This window comes from Pituophis catenifer, unplaced genomic scaffold (genome assembly GCF_029215685.1).
Source record: "Pituophis catenifer annectens isolate HBS135680 unplaced genomic scaffold, rPitCat1.0.hap2 SCAF_5, whole genome shotgun sequence".
NCBI classification, from domain to species: Eukaryota; Metazoa; Chordata; class Lepidosauria; order Squamata; family Colubridae; genus Pituophis; species Pituophis catenifer.
Window position 1 is genome coordinate 78,200,325 of NW_027256885.1, and position 24,668 is coordinate 78,224,992.

Below are 24,668 nucleotides of genomic sequence, written 5' to 3' on the forward strand. Positions count from 1 at the left end.
GTTAACCTTGTAGAGAACTCTGTGTATCTGAGATGCTGGAGAGTCATTGCATACTCTGGCAGTGTAAAATAAGTTCATCTTCCTGTAATAGTTTTGAAAACACTGCCTAAGGAGTAGATTGAAGTTTGTTAATACTTCCCATGTCATCCAACTAACATAGAACAGAAAATATAAAATAAGCACTGATCTTTCACTACATATTTACAGTGCATTCAGAAAGTATTCAGACCCCCTTCACTTTTGTTAATTTTGTTATGCTGCAGCCTGATTCTACAGTTGTTGAAATTCATTTTTTTCTCATTAGTCTACAGTCAGTACCCCATAATGACAAAGTGAAAACAGAATTTTACAAATGTCTGTAAATTTATTAAAAAGAAAAATCTGAAATATCACATTGGCATAAATATTTCCACGACCAGTTTCATCCTGCCAGAGGCCCCCCAGGGGGTGAAAGCCACCCCGTAGAGGCAACGATAAAGGTGGAAATCCTGTAGATCACGGGCAGATGGTGGTCCACCCATTCGATCCAGGAAAAGCCTCCAAACTTCCAGGAGAAAAGTCTAGTTGCATTTGTGCAGCAATCCGAAGCCATCGACAACAGAAAGAGAAAAGCTCTTGGTGCTGCTGAAGTACTTTTAAAAAGTTTATCAAGATCTCGCCTGCCAGTTCCTTCAGAACCTTGGGGTGTAATCCAACCGGTCCTGGTGATTTGAACTCATCTAGGGTAGACAGGTGCTCACTTACCATTTTCTTCCCTATTTTAACTTGTGTTCCTAATCTGTTTTTGTGGTGCTGTTTTTGATAAGTTGGACTGTTTTTTCCTTTTGTGTAAAGACAGATGCAAAAAAAGAGTTAAGTAGCTCTGCTTTCTCCCTGTTGCTTGTCACCTTCTTGCCACTTTCTCCCACCAATGGACCAATTGTTTCCTTGACTTGTTTCTTGTTTTTAACATGTTGGAAGAAGCTCTTTTTTTTTTGTTATTTTTTACTTTTGTCGCAAGGCTTTGTTCATTGCGAGCCTTAGCTTTCCTCACTTCATCTTTGCAGGCTCTGGCTATTTGCTGATATTCTGCCTTAGTTATGTGCCCCTCTTTCCACTTTTTATACTTGTCCTTTTTGTCTTTCAATTTTTCAGAAAGTTCTTTATGCAGTCGTGCTGGTTTCTTTTGAGAGCTATCATTTTTCTTCTTCATTGGTATTGTGCTAGACTGGGCTTTTATAATGTCACTTTTCAAAATTTCCCAAGCTTCTTGAATTGTTTTCGCCTTGAGGATTCTCATCCATGAAATCCTTCCTAAGTTTATTGAAATTAGCTCTCTTAAAGTCCAAGACTCTAGTTTGACTTTGTTCTATTGCTTATGCTTGCATAATGTTGAATTCCAGTATTGCATGATCACTCGCCCCCAAGGTTCCTGTAGCTTCAATATCTTCTATCATTTCATCTCTGTTAGTGAGAATTAAGTCAAATATGGCTGATGCCCTTGTTCCCTTCTCTACTTTTTGGGAAACAAAGTTGTCTGCTAGGTTTGTTAGGAACCTATTGGATCTTCCACTTGGTGCAGAGTTTTCAGAGCCGTGGTGGCGTAGTGGTTAGAGTGCAGTACTCCAGGCTACTTCCGCTTATCACCGGCTGCCAGCAGTTTGGCAGATCAAATCTCACCGGGCTCAAGGTTGACTCAGCCTTCCTTCCTTCCGAGGTTGGTAAAATGAGGACCCAGATTGTTGGGAGCAATATGCTGACTCTGTAAACCACTTAGAGAGGGCTGTAAAGCACTATAAAGCGGTATATAAGTCTAAGTGCTATTGCTATTGCTATTGCTATTGTCTCCCAGTTGATGTCAGGGTAGCTAAAATCCCCCATTACTATTGTGATGTGCTTCCTACATACCTTAGTTAGCTGCCTAGCAAAAAGTTCATCTATTTCCTGTTTGTTTGGGTGGCCTATAGTATAGACCTATGGCAATGTCATTTCCCCCCCCACCTTTAATATTGACCCAAATGCATTCAAGATAATTTTCGTCATTGTTGTGCTTTATTTTTGTAGAGATGTAGTTATTTCTTATATATAGTGCAACTGCACCTCCTCTTTTATTTGGTCTATTTCTTTTAAATAATTTAAATCCCTCTAGCTGTATGTTCCATTTGTGGGTTTCATCCCACCAAGTTTCCGTGATGGCAACAATATCATATCTGACCTCATTTACTTGAATTTCTAATTCTCCCTGTTTATTTGTCATACTCTGTGCATTGGTGTATAGACATTTGAGTCCATTTTGATTGACCCTGTGTTTACTGTCTACATAACCTGTGTTGTGCCTGACTGCCCCTACTTTCTTGCCACCTGTTTGATTAGTGCACATGGTTTGGCACTCACTATTAAATGCTTGGTTTTGCTTGACAGCAAGGTTGATAATCTTACCCGCACAAACATCTATGTTACATGCACTAATAACCCTATTAATTTTAGATTGCTGGGGACAGAAATGTTCTGTATCAATTAAGTCTCTGTCCCTGCTGTTCAGTTTAAATGTTTCTCCAGAAAATCTGTGAATTTAATGCCAAGTAATTCAGTCCCTTTCTTTGATGAATGCAAACCATCTCTTTTGTACAGTTTTTCATTGGACCAGCTGCAGACATCATGACTAATAAAACCAAAGCCTTCCCTTTTATACCACTCCTTTAGCCACACATTAAACTCCGCTACACACTGGCCTTTTCCTTTTTGTTCCTTATATACTGGTAAAACCTCTGAAAAGATAAGCCTACAACCTATACTACTAAATTCATACCCCAAGCTCTGGAAATCATTCTGCACAGAAAGTACATCTTTTTGGGACAGATCATTTGTGCCAAGATGTATAATAGCATCAACATCACAGACCTTACTGGCATTCTTGACTATCTTAAAAATACACCTCTTGTCTCTGCTGGCAGTAGCATCTGGCAGACACCTGACCTCTTTCAAAACCTCCATATCCTTTCCTAAATTTACATCCCTTACAATTGAATCACCAACCAGAAGGTGGCTTCTCTTTTTGGATACCTTGCTCTTCTTGCATGACTGATGTGTAATACCTGATTCACACTTTCCCCCATCCAAAACAAGTTCTTTGTCTTGGACCATGATCTCCTGCTCATTTGAGTTATCATCGTCATCACAACTACCTTGACCTGTCACTTTAGTGTCCCTATTAAGGTCAGCAAGGGCACTGTATCTGTCACAAGCAAATGCCTTATTCTCCAATATGTAAATAGTATATGAACGGGATATCAGGGGTTAATTTATTCTTCACTTCTTAATGTATTCATACTTCACCACTCCCATATCTAGCTCCACCCATTGTATATATAAGGAGCTGCACGCACCCATTCCTTGCTTCTATCTGTGAATATTCAGTGAATATAGAATGCCTTGTGTAAATAAAGAGAGATATATTTGAACTCTTAATTCTTAAATGATTTATTGAGTCTGATCCTGAAAACATTGCAACAAGCTGGTAGCAGAGGATGGTTGAATTGACTCAATAAAAACTTAAATATGTCTAAGAGAGATAGGCCCAACACCAGGGCATACAGCAAAGAAATGAAAACGGATCAAGAAATAATCGATGAGTCCATAAATGCGATTTCGAGAGAATCTGAAGAATACACCACTGAAGACGAAGAAATAATAAATGAAAATGATGACCGAGAGGAAAACAAAATAGAAAACAACGAACTCAGGTCAGAGATATTAAAACTGTTAAAAAGCCAGAAGAACGATGAAAGCCTCATCGCGAACCTCCAAGATATGCTGAAAAACAGCAGAGCAGCGAGAGAGAAGCACATCGCTACTGAAAAGCCAAAAGATTCAAAAATAGTGAGTGATACGATTACAAACAAAAACGCTGTGAAGAAGAAAAACGGTGATCCCGCGCAAAATTTCGAATGGCAGCCATCTTGGTTTCAACAGACTTCCAGGGTGAGCGAAGCAGAGCCAATCAGAAAACTTGATTCAAAATTTCTGGCGCGAAAGACATTACTAGATAATGAAAATGAAAAAGAAAAGTCAAACACCTCAGAAGGATCAGAATCGGAAAGTGAAGGTGATTCAACAGACACACAAATAAAGTCAGCAATGAAAACGCTTTTTGCTGCATTTGGACCGAAACTAAAGATTACCAAAAAATCAACTAGAAAGCAAGCGAGCAAGCCAACGCCTCAAAATCTACCCGCTCCCATCCTGACGATGAGAGCACCGATGCCTGAACCCAGAGAGCCCTGCAGATACCGCCCCACACCGCAGATCGATGCAAGCACCAACGCTCTCAAGAGAAGAAAAAGAACAACCGCCATCGTCAGGACTCCCAAGATCGAGCCGGAGACCGATTCATCTGAGGAGGAGCAGAGCAAGCGAGCCGCAACGACGAGAACCTCTCACGACGACTCCAGGAATGAAATGAGCAACGCGCATGCGCAAGACTACGCAGACGGTCCAGGAAGACATGAGTTGCTGAAAGGATCGTGCAGACTCGTTGCGAGCATTCCCACGCCGTTTTGTAATTTCCAGCATTTACGAGACCACGGACTACCCCCGGTTGTAAGTAATGGACCCAATAATGTCGGAAACTTGCCCAGTGACTTCCCAAAGCTGAGAATAGATGGCATTAATTTACAAGAATGGTATCAGCAGCTCCAGGTTGTCTTTATGAAAGAAAACTTACTGTTTTTTATCACTAATCCCCCAAAAAGACCTTGGACTCTAAAGTTAGACTGCTTACACCATAGAGCATTTTTCTTATTAATTTCTAGTGTATCTCCTGCAATGTATCACAGCATTAAGCAAAATCTGACTGTCTCAGAAATTATTCAATGCATGTTCAATTTATTTCACAGTGATAGTGTAGCTACTACCACAAGAATGTCTAAAGATTTCTTTTCTTCTAGGATAAAACCAGGGGTTTCCATAAGTGAACATTTAATATCTTTAAACAAAATTAGAGCTGAACTGCATTTAAGGGGGGAGGTGATTTCAGACCAAACGATGAAAAGTGTTATCATCAACTCACTTGACCCATCATGGGACCCATCATATGTCACATTTAGACACAATCAATCTAGGATACTTATCCATAGAAAGTCTATCCAATAAGTTAATAGCTGAAGACAATTCAAGGAGGAGTCGCTCTAACAACCACATAGAACACAAATCATATAGAAAGGTAGCTTTTCAAGAAAGATATCATGAAACATTTAGATGCCACAACTGTGGATCCAAGGAACACAATAGGAGAGATTGCCCCAAAATTCCAAAAGAAAGACATAGGTCAGAACACAGAAATAAATACAACTATAGACAGTCTTCCATTGATAGACATAGATATAGAAGCCCACCAAATTATAAAGAGCATAGAGGGGGCAGAGATAATTCAAAGGATAGAAAATCTGGTTCACTGAATGGACTAAACAAACAAGACAACACTAACATACAGCAAACTGAGAACAATAATTGGCTTATTGATTCTGGAGCAACTAATCATACCACTAATAATAAAAGTATATTATCTTCATTTGTAGAAGATAAATTTGTAATAAAGGTAGCTAACCAAGAAAAGGTCCAAGTAATAGGTAGAGGGAATGTAACCTTACCTGGCCTAGGAAAAATAGAGGGGGTATTACTAATACCTGAAATACCTCATAACATACTAAGTGCCATAAAACTAAGCAGAGATTCTGATATTAATATTGTGTTTTCAAAAGGAAAAGCGACTTTGGAGAAAAATAAAATAGATATAGGTACAGTAATGATTAAAGGAGGCCTACCTTATTTAATAACAAAGGAGAAATGGTTACACAACATTGATTCAAATATGGAAGATTGTATTGAACTAGATAATGGAAACATTAGTAACAGTGACAATGATGAATGTAAAGTAGCTCATAATCACAAGGATGCACATAATGAGAAAAAACCAAAAATAGTTAAGCCAATTCATGATGAGTGTGCTCATGTTTTACATAGGAAGTTAGGACATGCCAGTTTTCCTGTAGTACAAAAAATGACTGAACACGCAGAAGGTGTTAAAATAAAAAATTGTGAAAACTATTTGGAATGCTCAGTATGTAAGTCTACAAAACTAAAAACTAGTCCCAGGCCTAGAAAATCAACAAGGTCAACCAACAAAATTTTTGATTTAGTACACATGGACCTGGTTGGTCCACTAACTCCATCAATCACTTATAAAAAACGTTACTTCTTAACCATTGTGGACGATGATAGTCGTTATGGATTTGTTTACACATTAAAACATAAAGATGAAACTTTTCAGAAATTTAAAGAATTTTACAAATGCGTAGAAACACAACACAATATCAAAATAAAACAAATCATGACAGATAGGGGATGTGAATTCATGTCTAAGGAATTCTCCCAATGGCTGAAGGACAAAGGAATGTTACATTACACATCTAGCCCATTTTCTGCATTCCAGAACGGAATTGTAGAGAGAAAGAACTCAACATTACAAACAATGATTAGATGCACATTGGAAGATGCTGGCTTAAGCAAACAATTCTGGTCAGAAGCCCTACAATATTCCAATTACACACAAAATAGAACTTGGTCCAGCATTGTAAATAAGACACCATATGAAGTGATGTATAATAGGAAACCAAAATTAGCACACATGCACATATTTGGAGTCACTGCAGACGTACACATACCTAAACAATTAAGAAGAAAAGGAGAAAATGTGTCTAGAAGACTTAGATTTATGGGATATGAGACAGGTACAAAAGGATACAGATTCATTGATAATAATAACAAATTTATAGTTTCCAGAACAGCTGTGTTCCATGAACAGGCCAACTGGTCTAAAATACATCTTAATGAAATATTCCCAAGCAACAACACAGATACAAAACCCCAAGAGAAAAGAACTATAGAAAAGCAAAATGACAACAAACATAGAAACAAAACCAAAACATGGACAAACAGTCAACACAAAATAAAGACAGATACATTAACAAAAAAGGAAGCAAGATATTTGCATGATAATAATAGTAAACCTGAAAAAACAATTAGAAACACCAGAAATCAAATGCCAAATAAGTACAAGGATTATATAATGCATATGAATGGAGAATCAACGACACCTAATACATATGAGGAAGTGTTAAAACTTCCTCCTAAAGAAAAAGAAAAATGGGAATTAGCAATGACAAAAGAGATGGAAAGTTTACAAGGATTAGATGTATTTACACCTGCAATTGCACCAAAGGACAAAACTATTATTGGCACTAGGTGGATATATAAAATTAAAAATTTAGAGGGAGGCAATACTCTATACAAGGCTAGATTAGTTGCACAAGGTTATGCACAGAAATATCCCGAGGATTATACTGACACATACTCCCCCACAGTAAGAACTGAGAGTGTCAAAACAGCCCTAGTTGTAGCATCAGCACTCAATCTCGATGTATTCCAATATGACATACAGACTGTGTATTTACACGCAAAATTAGATAAGGAAATATATGTAAGAGCACCTCACAGTCAATACACAAACAAGAATGAGACTTGGTTATTAAACAAAAGTTTATACGGGTTAAAACAATCTGGTAAACGATGGTATGATTGTTTAGTAAAAGTACTTAAAACTATGGATTTCTGTGCTACTACTGCTGATAACTGTTTCTTTGTTAAAAAGGGTGATGATTACATAGAATTTGTATTGATCTATGTGGATGACATTTTGTACATAGGTAAACATAAAGAAAGAAGAGAAACATTTGTAACAAAGCTAAATGAACATTTTTCACTGAAATCTTTAGGCAAAGTAAATAAGTATCTTGGTGTTCAAATTAGTAAAACTAGAAGAGGATTCAAGCTTTCTCAGAGAGATAAGATCATAGAGCTCTTGAACAAATGTAATCTAAGCGATGCCAAACCCTGTGACACTCCTATGCAGACTGACTTTCTAAGGAATGCAGATGAATCATCCCCTGAGTTCAAAGATAACACATTCTATAGATCAATCATAGGTTCCCTTCTTTACATTTCCAATTGGACCAGACCTGATATCGCTTTACCCCTCAATTTATTGTCCAGACATGTCAGCAAACCAACAATGTACCATTGGGAAGCTGTCAAAAGGATATTAAGATATTTAAAGAATACCTTAGATTTTTGTTTGATATTAGAGCCTAATAATGTCAAGGAGCCAAACCTCACATGTTACGCAGATGCGGATTGGGCTGGAGACACTTCATGCAGAAAAAGTACATCTGGTTATATATTCCTCCTTAACGGTTGTCCAGTTTACTGGTACACTGGCAAACAAGATTTAGTGGCCACTTCAACAACAGAAGCAGAATATGTTTGTCTATCTAAAGCAGCAAATAACCTTGTATGGTTTAATGACTTAATTTCTGACATTTGGAAAAAACCCGCCTTGCCTTTTGTCATGCATGAAGATAATAAAGCGGCTATCGAAATATCTAGATCTGATGCCATTGGACAAAGGTCCAGACATATAGATATAAAATTTAAACATGTGAGACAGTTATCTCAGGATGGATTTATTAAAGCGGTGCATTGTGAGACATCAGAACAATTAGCTGACATATTAACAAAACCTTTGCCATCTAAGCAACATAAATACCTGACTTCTAAGTTATATGTTTTGTATTGTTCTGAATCTGAATGTAATTGGTGTAGCATATCGAATCGGCATTTAGAGGGGGATTTGTCACAAGTAAATGCCTTATTCTCCAATATGTAAATAGTATATGAACGGGATATCAGGGGTTAATTTATTCTTCACTTCTTAATGTATTCATACTTCACCACTCCCATATCTAGCTCCACCCATTGTATATATAAGGAGCTGCACGCACCCATTCCTTGCTTCTATCTGTGAATATTCAGTGAATATAGAATGCCTTGTGTAAATAAAGAGAGATATATTTGAACTCTTAATTCTTAAATGATTTATTGAGTCTGATCCTGAAAACATTGCAACAGTATCTGTTATGCTGGGACACAGCAAAAGCTTTGTGTTTATGGTTCACAGCTCTCACCCTGCAAGATCCCACGGTTGTCCATACTGCCCTTCTCCTGCTGGATCTTTGTGGTAGAGAGGGCTGATAGTGCGGCAGCTCAATAGAATGGAGTGGCTGAATTGGGCACCTAATTTCTGCTTGGAGAGCACAGATTAGAGATTCTAGATAGGTAATCTGTCCATGTAGACTAGTAATTTGTTTACAAAGAGGACAGTATCCAAATTTGAAAAGAGTACTGCGAAAGACAGATGCAAAACAAATATTGCACTGAACTAAGCCGGTCATTCTGAAATAAAATAAAATCACAAACTCAGCCACACTTACCTTGAATGTATTATTGCTATTTTTGGTTTATAGTTATATACAGAGTCCTTTGTACTCCCTCTCAGTCTCCCCCACTTACAGCCAGCAGCTCCTCTCAGCAGCCTCTGGGAAGTTCAAAATGTGAAAAGAAGAATATAAGAAACTGGAGTTAGAGCTTGAAAGAGACCCGCAAAAGAAAATACTTAAAAGACAAATGGAGATGATCAAACATAAATTAAATTTAATAGCCTCAGAAGAAATAGCCCAACAAACCAAAAGGGCAAAACAAAACTTTTTTGAGAATGCAAACAAACCACGAAGATGGTTGGCGTATAAATTGAAAAAAGAGAAAGAGAAAAAAGTGATCAATTGCAAGATGATCAGGGACACATACAGTTCCAAAATGAGACAATAAAAAAAATACTCAGAGTATTATGAAAAGTTATATGATACAGAAAATAAATCTATGGAAAAAATAACACAATATATGGAAGAAGCCAACTTACCCAAAGTTCCAGAAAACTTTAAAAATATATTAAATGGAAAAGTAACAATGTGGGAGTTAACAATGGCAACTTCGTATAAAGAAAACTTACACAAAATGTTTTATAGATGGCACTTACCACCAGCTAGGTTAGCTAAAATGTTTAAAAATATGTCTAGCAAATGTTGGAAATGTAATAAAAAAACCGGCACATATGTAGTGGACTTGTGGTAAAGCAAAAAATTTTTGGGAAACATCACATAAATGGCTAGAAAAGATTATTGGAAAGCATGTAGATTTAAAACCTGAACTATTTTTATTATACACTCCAAGATGGCGACGCGGACGGCAGCCTTGCTGAAATACTCTCTGATAGTTTTTCTGTTTTTTATTATTCTCTGTGACTCACTAAGGATTTCATACTCAAGAGACCAACTACTAAGCATGAAGCAATCTTTCTTTGATGGGCAGCTTTCTGTGACTTCACCCCAGGGGTGAAATGCTCCCGGTTCGGACCGGATCACTTGATCCGGTAGCGATGACGGCGGGTGGTCTGGAGAACCGGTAGCAAAAATCCCTGCCCACCCCCCATGCCCAGCAGAGCTGCGCGATCATCAGAGGCTTTTTTTTTTTTACTTTTAAAAGCATTTTTTTTTACAACCTCTTCGGCCAAAGAGGTTGTAGAAAAAATGCTTTTAAAAGTAAAAAAAAAAAGTTGGCCATGGCCACCCAGTCACATTACCCCCACCACCAAGCCACGCCCACAGAACCGGTAGTAACAAATTTTACATTTCACCACTGCTTCACACACACACACCCTTTCTTTACAAATGCAGAAGAGTTTTAACACAGGAAGAAGCAACTTCCTTTGAACAATGGATAAACACGAGACTTCCGGTTTGAGGAGACTTCCGGTTTGCGAGCCTCGGCGACGGCGGTGTTTCTTTAAAGACCGCCAGCCCCGCCGCCTGTAGAGCCGCCCCGCGATCGAGGAGCGGCTCGAAAACTCCAAAATCTTGAAGATTGAAGGAGAAGAGACAGCAGGGCACAGGTTGAGCCCCTGTAACCCCCCAGGGAACTGTTTCTGGGGAGGAAACAGGCGTGGCTCCCTTCCAACCTGCTGAAACTCCGGGCGGCGTGGGACGTTTCTGCTAATTAGCAGAACAAGCCGGCAGCAGCAAACTCTTAAAGCGAAAGGAACTAATTTTAACAAACAGCGGAAATATCAACTTGAATCCAGAAACTTGAAAACTGCAAGTATCAGTGCTTTGTTGACTTTCTAATTTAAAAGAGAAAGTGAGTGAGTGAAAGTGATTTGAAAAAAAATGGCGCCCAGCATTTGAGTTAACGAGCTAATGAAAGTGGATTTGTGAAGCCTTCCTGCTTTGTTACAAAGTTATAAAGCTGCTACAAAGTTGCTCTATCTAAAGAAAAAATTTCTTTTTCTAAAATTTGACTTTGTTTTACTTCAGTTTCACTTGATTAAATCTGGGGGACTTTTTTAGAAGTTTCTGTGGAAGAGGGAAAGGAAAAGGAATTTCCCTCTTCAGAAAAACTAGCTTACGTGGCACGATGGCTTCAAAGAAGCAGGAAGGGAAGGCAACAGGGGGGGGATCCCCCACACACAAACATGAAACGCAGCTTCCCCCTGCTCAACAGTTACAGACTCAAAAAAGAGAATTTGATGTGGGAGATTTAAAAGAATTTATTTCTAAAACTCTGGATGATAAATTTCAAAAATCTCAACAGGAGATAGATGACAAACTTCAAAAATCACATCAGGGGATAGATGATAAACTTCAAAAATCACACCAGGAATTTATGCAGGAAATTAATGAAGTTAAAGATATGGTGAAACAGAATCAAAACAAGGTGACCAAAAAAATATCAGAAGTGGCATCTGGCCTGGCAGAATTTATTGGGAAAGTTGATTTTAAAGTTGAAGAACTTAAATCAGAAGTTAATGTAAAGATGAAAGACAATGATTATAAAATTGCTGATGTTGACAATAAAATGCAGAGAGTTGAAGACGAGATTGTTATGATACAATTCAGGGCAATGGAGTTCGCTATACGGCTTCGGGGAATTCGATAGGAGGAAAGACAGGATTTGAGACAAGTCTGTTCTGAGGCCTTGGCTAAGATTCTACAAGTTAATCCTGATGTGGTTTTTCATAAAATAGACAAAATTTACAGAGTGAACTCTTGGGTGGCCAGACAAAGACAATTACCTAGAGATGTGGTCATATATTTTACAGAAAGAGAAATAAGAAATGATATCCTGCAAAAATCCTTTTACACTTCTGTACAAGTTGGGGGCTCACGAATTGGAATTTATAAAGAATTGCCTCCTAAAATGTTGAAAGCTAGAAAAGAATTTGGCTTTCTTGTTAAGGAATTGCAAAATTTACAGATACCCTTCCAGTGGGACGCACCAGCTGGGATAATTTTCAGATACAAAGGAGAAAGATGCCGTTTGAATACCGTGGAGAAGGCACAACACTTTTATACTACTATTCTTAAGGAAAGAACACCATCTCCACGTACATCTACAGTTTTGGAGATTAAAGAGAGTGAAGAGAAGCAACCTCAACGAGAATTGCAAGAACAGTCCAAGCAGGAATTAGAAGGAGTGCAAGGTGCAGAAGGAGGTTTTTTGGATGAGCCCTTGCTGGAATCTTCTCCAATTTTGGACTCGGTTCGGATGATTGAATCTAAGGATCAACGTATAACTAGAGCTCAATCTAAGTTACTTAAACAAAAGCAACAACAACAACAGGAAAGACAAGACAAGGAGGCAGTTAAGAGTGCTGCACAAGAGATTGGAGCTATGGGAGGAGCGAAATCGAAGCTTTCGGATGATCTTCAAGTATTTTGCTCTGTGCTCCGAAAAGAGGCTCATGACCTTTAAGTGTTTATCTTGGAATGTTAATGGGTTGAATTCAGCACAGAAAAGGAAGAAATTATTTACATATTTGAAACAATTTAATAATGATATAATTTGTTTACAAGAAACGCATATTACAACTCAAGATCAAAAATATCTGATAAACTCCAAACTAGGAACACATTTTATATCTTCAACTTCGCAAAAAAAGAATGGTGTGGTTATCTATGTAAATAAAAAATTAACAGCTAAAGTTATAGAAATAGATGAAGATGGTAGGTTTGTAGCAATTGAATTGCTTACGGCAAAGGGCCAAATTCTTTTGATTGGAATTTATGCTCCCAATCAACAACAGGACTATTTCTACAAGATGCTACATACTAAAATACTGCAATGGGATTACAGATCTATTTTAATTATGGGAGATTGGAATGGAGTAATTGATTCTAAATTAGATAAAAAGAGTTTGGCAAAGTCTAGAATCAGACTACCACAGACTTTTTTTGACATGAAAGAAGATATGGAACTAAAAGATGTTTGGAGAATACATAATCCAAAAGAACTGGACTACACTTTCTTTTCTGATAGACACAGATCCTTCTCTAGGATTGACTTTATCTTGTTGTCAGATGATTTACATGTCAAGACAAAAAGAACAAAGATTTTTCCAAGAACTTTGACTGACCACAGCCCAGTATGGATAGAAATTGAGATGGATAAGGTTGAGAGACGTTCCTGGAGATTAAATGAGAACTTGTTTAGATATGAAAAAAATACAACAGAACTTAAAAAGCATCTGAAAGAATTTTTTGAAATAAATCTGAATAAAGGTACCCCAATTGAAATTGTCTGGGACGCAAGTAAAGCTTATATGAGAGGGGTACTTATCTACATGAACTCTAAACATAGACTGTTTCGACAAAAGAAAAGATCTGAATTGGAAATAGAAATAAAGAATAAAGAACAGTTACTTATTAAAAATCCAACAGATGAAAGAATAAGCAGTGCTATAAAACTTTTGAGAGACCAATTTCAAATGCTTATGGCGGAACAAGTTGCAACAAACCTACAATATGCGAAGCATAATACATTTTGCAACGCTAATAAACCGGGCAGATGGTTGGCTTACACATTGAGGAAAAAACAAAACTTGGTTACAATATAATCAATTACAACTGAGATGGAAAGAGGACCAAAAAACTGGTATTATGTTGCATGAGGAAGAATTGGTTAGACATATAAGAGAGAAAGGTCCAATGCATATCAAAAGGCTTTATAATGTTTTGCTAGAAAGAGATTCAGAAACTGAACTAGTTAAAGACTGTATGATTAAGTGGGCACAGAATTTTGAAGAACCAGTGATGCTGGAAACATGGGAAAAAATTTGGGTTCAGAATGTTAAATTTACACAGTCGCAGAGCCTGAGGGAAAATTTCTACAAAATGTTTTATAGATGGCATTTAGATCCCAAAAAGTTGTCATGTATGTACCCTAATGTTCAGCCAAAATGTTGGAGATGTGAATGTTTGGATGCTACGTATTATCATGTTTGGTGGACCTGTAGGAAAGTTAAGGCTTGTTGGATAAAAATTTGGTGGGTCATGCAGAATGTTTTGAAGAAAAAAATTCAATTTTCTCCACAATTGTTTTTACTGGGTATAGTTAGGGGTTTTACATTGGGTGAAACAAAATTGATATTGTATATGATAACAGCAGCAAGATTGTTGATAGGTAAATACTGGAAGAATGAAGCTTTGCCCACTATTGAGGAATGGACTTTGAAGATGGCCAGTTTTGCAGAGATGGTGAAGATTTCAGCATATTTAAAAGATTGTTCACAAGAGACTTATGAGTGGGAATGGAAAAGGTGGATAGAATATGTTCAGAACAAATATCAAACTAGAAAGTATCAAATAGCTTTTACTTGAAAATAATGTACTAGAAATTTTTTAAAGTAATGAGATAAAGAGAAAATCTATACAGGGGAGGGAGGGGCTCAAGTTTATATATAAGTGTTATATTATATTATGTTATTATATTAGGGTTCTTCATGATTATGAGTATATTATAGGGAAGTCAGGGGGGAGGGGAGGGTTAGGGAGGGTTAGGGAGGTTGGGAAGTTTGGGGGGAGGGGAGGGTTAGGGAGGGTTAGGGAGGTTGGGAAGATTGGGGGGGGAGGTGGGGGGAAAAAGGGGTGAAAATGTAATTGTAAAACTTTTGCAATAAAAAAAAAAAAAACAATGGATAAACACAAATAAATGGAGGAAACTCCGGAGGCAAAGAAGAGCGGGAATTTTGAATAGATTAAGGAAAAGTGGAATAAAAACTCCTCTCCGTTCAATATTTCTGACTAATTTACGTTCACTCGCTAATAAGATGGATGAATTACTTCTTTTAAATAGATGCAATTCTGATTTTTACAACTCAGCAGCTCTCTGCTTCTCTAAAACCTGGCTAAATGAGTCAATTGACGATAGCAGCCTGCATATTCCAGTATTTCAGATACAACAATCAAACAGAATTGCAGAAACATCTGGTAAAAAGAAGGGAGGAGGCTTATGTTTGTATATCAATGACCACTGGTCCAGAGACATAACTATACTAAAGAAATACTGTGATGTGGACTTAGAGACATTAATTATCAATTGCAAACCATATTATTCCCCACGTGAGTTCTCCTCATTTCTCCTTATTGCTGTGTATGTTCCTCCACAAGCTTGTGTAAACAATGCATTACGAACTCTAGCTGACCAGACTATGTGGGCTGAAGTTAAATACCCAGACTCTCTTCCAATTATTTTGAGAGATTTAAACAAAGCAGACTTAAGGAAAGAGCTACCAAAATATTTTCAGCATGTCAATTGTCTCACAAGAGGCAAGAATACTTTAGACCATTGCTACACAACACTAAAAGATGCTTATCAGTCTTTACCATGAGCAGTTGTGGGACACTTTGATCATTGCATGATTCACCTTGTACTTGCTTACAAAGACTTAAAACCATGAAACCAACAATTACATCAGTGAGGACTCGGACTGAGGAGGCAAAGCTAAAGCTACAGGCTTGCCTTGACTGCACTGATTGGAATGTTTCTGAAGATACCTCTGCAGACTTGGATGAACTCACAGACACTATAACATCATATGTCAGTTTTTGTGAAGACCTATGTGTGCCAACCAGAAACCTGCGAATATACAGTAACAATAAACCTTGCTTCACAGCTAAACTTAAGCAACTATGTCATTCCAAAGAGGAAGCCTACAGAAACGGTGATAGAATGCTGTACAATCAGGCCAGAAACATATTAACAAGGGAGATCAGAGCAGCAAAAAGGAGTGTCTGAAAAGCTGAGGAATCAGTTCTCAACAAATGAACCAGCAAACATGTGGAAAACTCTTAAAAATATCACCGGTTACGGTAAACCTTCTTCCCAAGCTGAAGGAAATCAACAACTGGCAGATGACCTGAATGTGTTTTACTGCAGGTTTGAGAGAAAACTACTGCCACCCATCTCCACAATCCCCATCTCAGACACACCAACAACAGCTAAGCCTCCTACAATCTACCCACCACCTCTGGTTGGGCCCACCATTTGTGGTGATTACAGAGAATGAGGTGCAAAGCCTATTTTACAGACAAAAGCCAGTAAAAGCACCAGGTCCAAACAATCCTTCTTGCTTAAAAACTTGTGCTGACCAACTGGCCCCCCATCTTCACCCGCATCATTAATAATAATAATAATAATAATAATAATAATAATAATAATAATAATAATAATAATAATAATAATAATTTTATTTCTATACCGCCCTTCTCCCGAAGGACTCAGGGCGGTGTACAGCCAATTTAAAAACACAAGACACAACAATAATTAAAAATTAAAATAATTAAATAGATTTGGCCGATTTAAAACCCCAAAAATTTAAAATACCCCAATTTAAAATTATTAAGTTGATAGCCCGGCCTGGCGGAACAACAGGGTCTTCAATGCGCAACGAAACACCCGGAGGTCGGAGATCTTGCGTATTTCCGGGGGCAGTTCATTCCACAGGGCTGGGGCTCCCACAGAGAAGGCCCTCCCCCTGGGTGTCGCCAGCCGACATAACTTGGCTGATGGCACCCTGAGGAGACCCTCTCTGTGGGAGCGGACTGGTTGGTGGGAGGCTATTGGTGGCAGAAGACGGTCTCGAAGGTACCCGGGTCCTATGCCATGGAGCGCTTTAAAGGTGGTAACCAACACCTTGAATCGCACCCGGAAGACCACTGGGAGCCAGTGCAGCTCGCGCAGGAGGGGTGTCACGCGGGCACAACGAGTTGCGCCCATAACCACCCGCGCGGCCGCATTCTGGACCAGTTGGAGCCTCCGAGTGCTCTTCAAGGGGAGCCCCATGTAGAGAGCATTACAATAGTCCAGCCGGGAGGTGACAAGGGCATGAGTGACCATGCGCAAGGCGTCCCGGTCCAGAAAGGGCTGCAACTGGCGGATCAGGCGAACCTGATAAAAGGGCCCCCTGGCCACGGCCGTCATATGCTCTTCTAAAGACAGCCGTGCGTCCAGGAGGACACCCAGATTGCGAGCCCTCTCTGTGGGGGGCAAAGATTCACCCCCAATAGTCAGCGATGGCACCTGCTGACTATATCGGGACGCCGGCAGCCACAGCCACTCGGTCTTGGACGGGTTGAGTCTGAGCCTGTTCCTCCCCATCCAGACCCGCACGGCCTCCAGGCAGCGAGACATCACATCAAGGGCATCGTTGGGGTGGTCTGGGGTGGAAATGTACAGCTGAGTATCATCAGCGTACAGATGACACTTCACCCCAAAACCACGGATGATCTCACCCAGCGGCTTCACATAAATGTTGAACAGAAGGGGCGAGAGGACCGACCCTTGTGGCACTCCCCATGCGAGATGCCTCGAGGTCGACCTCTGCCCCCCTGCCAACACGAACTGCGAGCGGTCGGAGAGGAAGGAGGAGAACCACCGCAGAACGGTGCCCCCTATTCCTAACCCTCTTAACCGCCGCAGCATGATACCATGGTCGATGGTATCAAAAGCCGCTGAGAGATCTAATAGGACTAGGACAGAGGAGCAACCCCTGTCCCGAGCCCTCCAGAGATCATCCACCAACGCGACCAATGCCGTTTCTGTGCTGTGCCCCTGCCTGAAGCCCGACTGGCACGGGTCTAGATAGATAGCTTCATCCAGGTGCCCGGGCAGTTGTCGTGCCACCACACTCTCAACAACCTTCGCCACAAAACGAAGGTTGGAGACCGGACGGTAGTTAGCTAATTCAGCCGGGTCCAGGGAAGGCTTCTTGAGGAGGGGCCTCACCACCGCCTCTTTCACTAATAAATCACTAGAGATGTGCTATGTTCCTTCCTGCTTCAAATGCTCTACTATCATCCCAGTGCCGAAGAAACCCTCCATCAAGGAACTGAATGACTTCAGACCAGTTGCTCTAACATCTGTAGTTATGAAGACCTTTGAAAGACTAGTGCTCGGCCACCTGAGAACAAGCACGGATCCACTGTTAGACCCCTTGCAATTTGCCTACCGAGCAAATAGATCGACAGATGATGCTGTTAATATGACTCTGCACTACATCCTACAACATCTTGAATCTCCAAAGACCTATGCAAGGGTCCTCTTTGTAGACTTCAGCTCAGCATTCAATACCATCATTCCAGATAGTCTTCTAACTAAACTAAATCAGCTAGCTGTACCTGACCACACTTGTAAATGGACCATAAGCTTCCTAACAGACAAGAAGCAGCAGGTGAAGCTAAGCAAAATCAGATACCTGCACAATTAGCACAGGAGCCCCCCAGGGCTGTGTGCTCTCTCCACTTCTCTTCTCTCTATACACCAATGACTGTATCTCAAAAGATCCCTCTGTTAAAATACTGAAGTTTGCAGATGATACAACAGGGATTGGTCTCATTCAAGACAATGATGAATCTGCATACAGACGGGAGGTTGAATAACTAGCCTTGTGGTGCAACCAGAACAATCTTGAACTAAATACACTCAAAACCATAGAAATGGTGGTGGATTTTAGAAGAAAACCTCCTATACTACCACCTCTTACAATACTAGACAACACAGTATCAACAGTAGAGCCCTTCAAGTTTCTAGGTTCTATTATATCTCAAGACTTAAAATGGACACCTAACAACAAAAACATCATCAAAAAAGCTCAACAAAGAATGTTCTTTCTGTGCAAACTCAGAAAGCTCAAACTGCCCAAAGATCTGCTGATTCAGTTCTACAGAGGAATTATTGAGTCTGTCATCTGCACCTCCATAACTGTCTTGTTTGGCTCTGCAACCAAACAAGACAAACACAGACTTCAACGGATAATTAGAACTGCAGAAAAAACAATTGCTACCAACCTGCCTTCCATTGAGGATCTGTATGCTGCATGAGTCAAAAAGAGGGCTGTGAAAATATCTACAGACCCCTCATATCCTGGACATAAATTGTTTCAACTTCTACCCTCAAAACGACGCTATAGGGCACTGCACACCAAAACAACTAGACACAAGGACAGTTTTTCCGCGAATGCCATCACTCTGCTTAACAACTAATTCCCACAACACTGTCAAATAATTTACTAAGACTGTATTAGTATTATTATTCTTTTCCTTACTAGTATCTATCTCTTCCCACTTATTTATTTATTTATTTTTATTTATTTTATGCAATTTATATGCCGCCCTATCTCCGAGGACTCCGGGCGGCTCACAACGGTAAAATGCATAGTTCCATTAAAACGATATAAAATTAAAATCCAATTTAAAACAGTTTAAAATTCATTAAAAACCCCCCATCAGTCCAGGCTATGGAACAACCAGGTCTTCAACTCACGGCGGAACGAGCGAAGGTCAGGGGCCATCTGGAGCTCCAAAGGAAGTTGGTTCCAGAGGGTGGGTGCGCCCACAGAGAAAGCTCTCCCCCTGGGGGTCGCCAGCCGATACTGTCTGGCCGACGGCACCGTGAGGAGGCCCTGTCTGTGGGAACACACCGGGCGATTGGGGATTGTCGCTGGCTGCAGGGGGTCCGACAGATATCCCGGGCCTAGGCCATGAAGGGCTTTATAGGTGATAACCAGCACCTTGAACCTCACCCGAAGGGCAACCAGTAACCAATGCAAGCCGCGCAGGAGGGGTGTAACATGGGAGTGTCGGGACGCTCCCATCACAACCCGCGCGGCCGCATTCTGCACCAGCTGAAGCCTTCGAGTGGTTTTCAAGGGCAGCCCTAGGTAGAGAGCGTTGCAGTAGTCAAGACGGGAGGTGACCAGCGCATGAGTAACGGTGCGTAGGGCATCTTGGTCCAAGTAAGGGCGCAACTGTCGCACAAGGCGAACCTGGGCAAATGCCCCCTGGTCACGGTAGTCACATGGTCTTCCAGAGACAACCGTGAATCCAGGAGGACACCCAAGTTGCGGGCCCTATCCACAGGGGGTAACACCTCACCCCTGATGGTCAACGATGGAATACCTCGCTCGGAACAAGATGCTGGTACCCACAGCCACTCGGTCTTGGCAGGGTTGAGTCAAAGCCTGTTCCTCCCCATCCAAGTCCGTACCGCTTCCAGGCAACGGGACATCACGTCGAGGGCATCACTGGGCTGGTTTGGGGTGGATATAAAAAGCTGGGTATCATCAGTGTACTGATGATACCGCACCCCAAAACCACAGATGATCTTCCCAAGCGGCTTCATATAGATGTTGAACAGGAGAGGTGAGAGGACCGACCCCTGGGGCACCCCACAGGTGAGGTGCCTCATAGCCGACCTCTGCCCCCCTGCCAACACCGCTTGCGTACGGCCCGAGAGATAGGAGGAGAACCACTGTAAAACGGTGCCTCCCACTCCCAACCCCTCGAGCCGTCGCAGCAAGATACCATGGTCGATGGTATCAAACGCCGCCGAAAGATCCAAGAGGACCAGAACAGAGGAATATCCCCTGTCCCGAGCCCTCCAAAGATCATCCACCAGTGCGACCAATGCCGTCTCCATGCTGTACCCCGGCCTGAAACCCAATTGGTACAGATCCAGGTAGTCTGTATCCTCCAGGGCCAATGGGAGCTGCCGTGCCACCACGCTCTCAACAACCTTCGGTACAAAGTGAAGGTTGGAGACCGGATGAAAGTTATCCAATATGGTTGGATCCAAGGCAGGTTTCTTGAGGAGGGGTCTCACCACTGCCTCTTTCAGGGTGGCAGGGAAGATCCCCTCATCCAAGGATGCCATTATTACTGCCTGGATCCAATACCGTGTCACCTCACGGGCCGCATAAGCTAGCCAGGAGGGACACGGGTCCAGTACACACGTGGTGGCACTCAACCTTCCCATGATCCTGTCCACTTCCTCAGGGGTGACAGGATCGAACTCTTCCCAGATCCCAAGACTAGCTGCCTCCTCACCGTCAGACCCTGCCCAGTCAGAGTCCAGACCATCCCGAATCCGAGCAATCTTATCCAGCAGATGCTGACTAAACTCCTCGGCGCGTCCCTGCAAAGGATCGTCCCCCGCCCTCCGATTTAGGAGGGAGCGGGACACCCTGAACAGGGCAGCCGGGTGATTATCTGAGACGTGATGAGGGCGGAGAAGTATTCCCGCTTTGCCACCTCCATCGCCACCAGATAGGATCATGTGAACAATCTCAACTGGGAACGGTCGGATTCGGAACGGCTGGCTCTAGGCCTCTCCTACGGCGCTTCATCTCCCGGAGCTCCTCCGTGAACCAAGGAGCCAACCATGTTACTATAACCATGTTGCTTGTAACTTTCAATTACATTGTTTTTATTTGTTTCCTAGTACAATTTGATAGCTTATTAGTAACCCTGACTATCACTAAGTGTTGTATCTTTTTATTCTTGATGAATGTATTTTATTCACCTTATGTACACTGAGAGCATATACACCAAAGACAAATTCTTTGTGTGTCCAATCACACTTGGCCAATAAAGAATTCTATTCTATTCTATTCTATTCTATTCTATTCTATTTTTATTAGGTATAATATCAGGTAAACTTGATAAGAAAAGTATGTATTTAATATTGCACATCTTGACAGCAGCGAGGATTGTATTTGTGCAATGCTGGAAAAATGAAGAAACACGAGATGAAGAAATAATTAGGAAGATACTAGAGTGTACAGAAATGGACAGACTGACATTAAAAATGAAACAGAAAGAAGATACAGAATATTATCAAACATGGAATCTATTTTATCAGTGGTTGGAAAAAAGGGGTGGTGATTAAGAATGTAATATGTATTGTTAACCAAATTAAATACCCAGACAACACGATGTTTATTAAGCACTAAGAAATGTAGTTTTCGAGCCGCTCCTCGATCGCGGGGCGGCTCTACAGGCGGCGGGGCTGGCGGTCTTTAAAGAAACACCGCCGTCGCCGAGGCTCGCAAACCGGAAGTCCTCGAAAACTCCAAAATCTTGAAGATTGAAGGAGAAGAGATAGCAGGGTACAGGTTGAGCCCCTGTAACCCCCCAGGGAACTGTTTCTGGGGAGGAAACAGGCGTGGCTCCCTTCCAACCTGCTGAAACTCCGGGCGGCGTGGGACGTTTCTGCTAATTAGCAGAACAAGCCGGCAGCAGCAAACTCTTAAAGCGAAAGGAACTAATTTTAACAAACAACGGAAATATCAACTTGAATCCAGAAACTTGAAAACTGCAAGTATCAGTGCTTTGTTGACTTTCTAATTTAAAAGAGAAAGTGAGTGAGTGAAAGTGATTTGAAAAAAAATGGCGCCCAGCATTTGAGTTAACGAGCTAATGAAAGTGGATTTGTGAAGCCTTCCTGCTTTGTTACAAAGTTATAAAGCTGCTACAAAGTTGCTCTATCTAAAGAAAAAATTTCTTTTTCTAAAATTTGACTTTGTTTTACTTCAGTTTCACTTGATTAAATCTGGGGGACTTTTTTAGAAGTTTCTGTGGAAGAGGGAAAGGAAAAGGAATTTCCCTCTTCAGAAAAACTAGCTTACGTGGCACGATGGCTTCAAAGAAGCAGGAAGGGAAGGCAACAGGGGGGGGATCCCCCACACACAAACATGAAACGCAGCTTCCCCCTGCTCAACAGTTACAGACTCAAAAAAGAGAATTTGATGTGGGAGATTTAAAAGAATTTATTTCTAAAACTCTGGATGATAAATTTCAAAAATCTCAACAGGAGATAGATGACAAACTTCAAAAATCACATCAGGGGATAGATGATAAACTTCAAAAATCACACCAGGAATTTATGCAGGAAATTAATGAAGTTAAAGATATGGTGAAACAGAATCAAAACAAGGTGACCAAAAAAATATCAGAAGTGGCATCTGGCCTGGCAGAATTTATTGGGAAAGTTGATTTTAAAGTTGAAGAACTTAAATCAGAAGTTAATGTAAAGATGAAAGACAATGATTATAAAATTGCTGATGTTGACAATAAAATGCAGAGAGTTGAAGACGAGATTGTTATGATACAATTCAGGGCAATGGAGTTCGCTATACGGCTTCGGGGAATTCGATAGGAGGAAAGACAGGATTTGAGACAAGTCTGTTCTGAGGCCTTGGCTAAGATTCTACAAGTTAATCCTGATGTGGTTTTTCATAAAATAGACAAAATTTACAGAGTGAACTCTTGGGTGGCCAGACAAAGACAATTACCTAGAGATGTGGTCATATATTTTACAGAAAGAGAAATAAGAAATGATATCCTGCAAAAATCCTTTTACACTTCTGTACAAGTTGGGGGCTCACGAATTGGAATTTATAAAGAATTGCCTCCTAAAATGTTGAAAGCTAGAAAAGAATTTGGCTTTCTTGTTAAGGAATTGCAAAATTTACAGATACCCTTCCAGTGGGACGCACCAGCTGGGATAATTTTCAGATACAAAGGAGAAAGATGCCGTTTGAATACCGTGGAGAAGGCACAACACTTTTATACTACTATTCTTAAGGAAAGAACACCATCTCCACGTACATCTACAGTTTTGGAGATTAAAGAGAGTGAAGAGAAGCAACCTCAACGAGAATTGCAAGAACAGTCCAAGCAGGAATTAGAAGGAGTGCAAGGTGCAGAAGGAGGTTTTTTGGATGAGCCCTTGCTGGAATCTTCTCCAATTTTGGACTCGGTTCGGATGATTGAATCTAAGGATCAACGTATAACTAGAGCTCAATCTAAGTTACTTAAACAAAAGCAACAACAACAACAGGAAAGACAAGACAAGGAGGCAGTTAAGAGTGCTGCACAAGAGATTGGAGCTATGGGAGGAGCGAAATCGAAGCTTTCGGATGATCTTCAAGTATTTTGCTCTGTGCTCCGAAAAGAGGCTCATGACCTTTAAGTGTTTATCTTGGAATGTTAATGGGTTGAATTCAGCACAGAAAAGGAAGAAATTATTTACATATTTGAAACAATTTAATAATGATATAATTTGTTTACAAGAAACGCATATTACAACTCAAGATCAAAAATATCTGATAAACTCCAAACTAGGAACACATTTTATATCTTCAACTTCGCAAAAAAAGAATGGTGTGGTTATCTATGTAAATAAAAAATTAACAGCTAAAGTTATAGAAATAGATGAAGATGGTAGGTTTGTAGCAATTGAATTGCTTACGGCAAAGGGCCAAATTCTTTTGATTGGAATTTATGCTCCCAATCAACAACAGGACTATTTCTACAAGATGCTACATACTAAAATACTGCAATGGGATTACAGATCTATTTTAATTATGGGAGATTGGAATGGAGTAATTGATTCTAAATTAGATAAAAAGAGTTTGGCAAAGTCTAGAATCAGACTACCACAGACTTTTTTTGACATGAAAGAAGATATGGAACTAAAAGATGTTTGGAGAATACATAATCCAAAAGAACTGGACTACACTTTCTTTTCTGATAGACACAGATCCTTCTCTAGGATTGACTTTATCT

General features: G+C 40.4%; 1 protein-coding gene across 1 annotated transcript in view; it reads left to right on the forward strand.

Moving 5' to 3' along the window:
- TOP2B (DNA topoisomerase II beta) overlaps positions 1-24,668 on the forward strand; it is a 251,965-nt gene that overhangs the window by 186,229 nt on the left and 41,068 nt on the right. The gene's annotated exons all lie outside the window — the stretch shown is intronic.